This window comes from Aotus nancymaae, unplaced genomic scaffold, assembly GCF_030222135.1.
Source record: "Aotus nancymaae isolate 86718 unplaced genomic scaffold, 86718_ANA_hifiasm-v0.15.2.pri h1tg000014l, whole genome shotgun sequence".
Taxonomy (NCBI): domain Eukaryota; kingdom Metazoa; phylum Chordata; class Mammalia; order Primates; family Aotidae; genus Aotus; species Aotus nancymaae.
In genome coordinates this window covers 31,630,532-31,632,650 of record NW_026988425.1, presented here as the reverse complement: position 1 = coordinate 31,632,650, position 2,119 = coordinate 31,630,532, and the positions used below count along the sequence as shown (strand labels likewise).

At 37.8% G+C, this 2,119-nt stretch overlaps 1 pseudogene; it reads right to left on the bottom strand.

Moving 5' to 3' along the window:
• Positions 1-292: 292 nt before the first annotated feature.
• Positions 293-652, bottom strand: LOC105722427 (large ribosomal subunit protein eL43-like; annotated as a pseudogene).
• Between the last annotated feature and the right edge of the window lie 1,467 nt (positions 653-2,119).

The window sequence follows — 2,119 nt, the reverse complement described above, 5'->3', positions numbered from 1 at the left end:
CTCCAGAGTAGCTGGGATTACAGGCACATGCCACCACGCCCGGCTAATTTTTTGCATTTTTAGTAGAGACGGAGTTTCACCATTTTGGTCAGGCTGGTCTTGAACTCCTGACCTCGTGATCTGCCCGCCTCGATCTCCAAAAGTGCTGGAATTACAGGCGTGAGCCACCATGCCTGGCCAAAGTGATGATATTTTAATTCTTTTTCTTTATTAGTTAGAATATTTCTATAAGGAGAAATGTTATCTACATTACATTTTAGTATAATTCATAAAGGGAAGGTAGAATAATTCTTTTTTTTTTTTTTTAACATAAATTAACCCATTTATTATAGGCCAGTGATGTCTCAAAGAGTAGAGGAGCGTCTACTGGTCTTTCAATTCCTTCAGTCTTCTGATGGCGGACTTTACCGTGACAGCAGAAGTGGTATTGTACGTCCAGGTACCGCCAGCCACTGTCTTCATGCAGGAACCACAGTGCCAGATCCCCACAGCTCATCTCTTCATCTTGGTTTTGCCACAGAAAGAGCAAGTGTACTTGGCATGCTGGCTGATTTCAATTTTCTTCACCATTTTCCGGAGGGAGGCCCCATAGCGGGTCCCATATTTACCGATGATCCCAACCTTCTTGGTACGTTTGGCCATGTTGCCGGTCTGAGCCAAAAGAGCGGTAGAATAATTCTTACAGTTTATTTACCTATTTTCAAAATACAGCTGGTTCCCTGGCATCCTCCAAAAATAACTTTAATTTTTAAAATATTGTGAACTTATGGAAACATATTCTATTTATTTTTAATTGACAAATAATTATGTATATTTATGGGTATAATGTAATATTTCAGTCTTTGTACACATTGGATATTCAGTCAAGCTAATTAAAATAACCATCACCTTACTAACTTATTTTTTTGTGGTAAGAATACTAAAAATAGTTCTTTTTGGCAATTTTGAAGCACACAATACATTAACTATTGTCACCATGCGGTGCAATAGATCACTAAACCTTGATTTCTCCAGTCTGAGACTTTGTCTCTTTTGAACAACGTGTTTCCTTTCCTCTCTCTCTCCCTCCCCTCAGCTTCTGGTAACCATTTTTCTACTCTTTTTCTATGAGCTTGGCTTTTTCAGATTACACATATAAATGAGATCATACAGTATTTGTCTTTTTTCTGCCTTATTTCACTTAGCATAATAGAACAATAATTCTTTTATATGTTTTGATCTACTACAGTTATTAGCTCTGTTAATGCTTAAAATGTCCTGTCTTTAGCCAGTGGAACTCTCTTCAGGGATCTGGAGTCCTTTTGATAGTTTTAGTAGTCTTTGATAACTCTCTGGTATGCCAAGATGTTTCAGGTTCACTTTGCATATTTCCTACCCCGTATCTGGAATCATGTCTTTTTCCAAAAAGCCATGGTTTCTTTTAGCATGATGATATTTCAGGACCGTAATTTGGGCTTTCAGAATACTTGTTACTACTGCCTTGATCATTGCTTCTGGTGGAAAATTGTGTGTATGTGTGTTTGTGTGGTGTATGTATGTGTTTATAAAAAGTACCTCCCAGAGTTTCAGTGTAGGAAGATAAAGTTGCAGGGATAGAATAATGGTGATGATTACACAATGTCAGTACTGACTTAATGTCACCGAACTGTGTACTTAGAAATGGTTAAGATGATGAACTTCATGTATATTTTGCCACAATAAAAAAATGAAAATTAAAGTGACTTATGAGTTTACATTGATAATTCAGATGGAAATTTTTTTTCTTTTTTTTTTTTTTTTAGAACAAGATCTCACTTTTTTGCCCAGGCCTGATATGGCTCATTGCAGCCTCAAACTCCTGGGCTCAAGTGATCCTCCTGCCTTAGCCTCTCAAGTAGCTAGGACTACAAGCATGTGACACTATACCTGGCTAATTTTTAAATTTTTTGTAGAGATTGAGTCTCACTATATTGCCCAGGCTGGTCTTGAACTCCTGGCCTCAAATGAACCTCCTGTCTTAGCTTTCCAAAGTGCTGGGATTATAGGTGTGAGCCACCCCACTCAACCCTCAGATTCAAATTTAGAATTTATGGGGTGTTTCTGTCTTCTCCTTTTCCATACCAAGAATGATGGACATGAG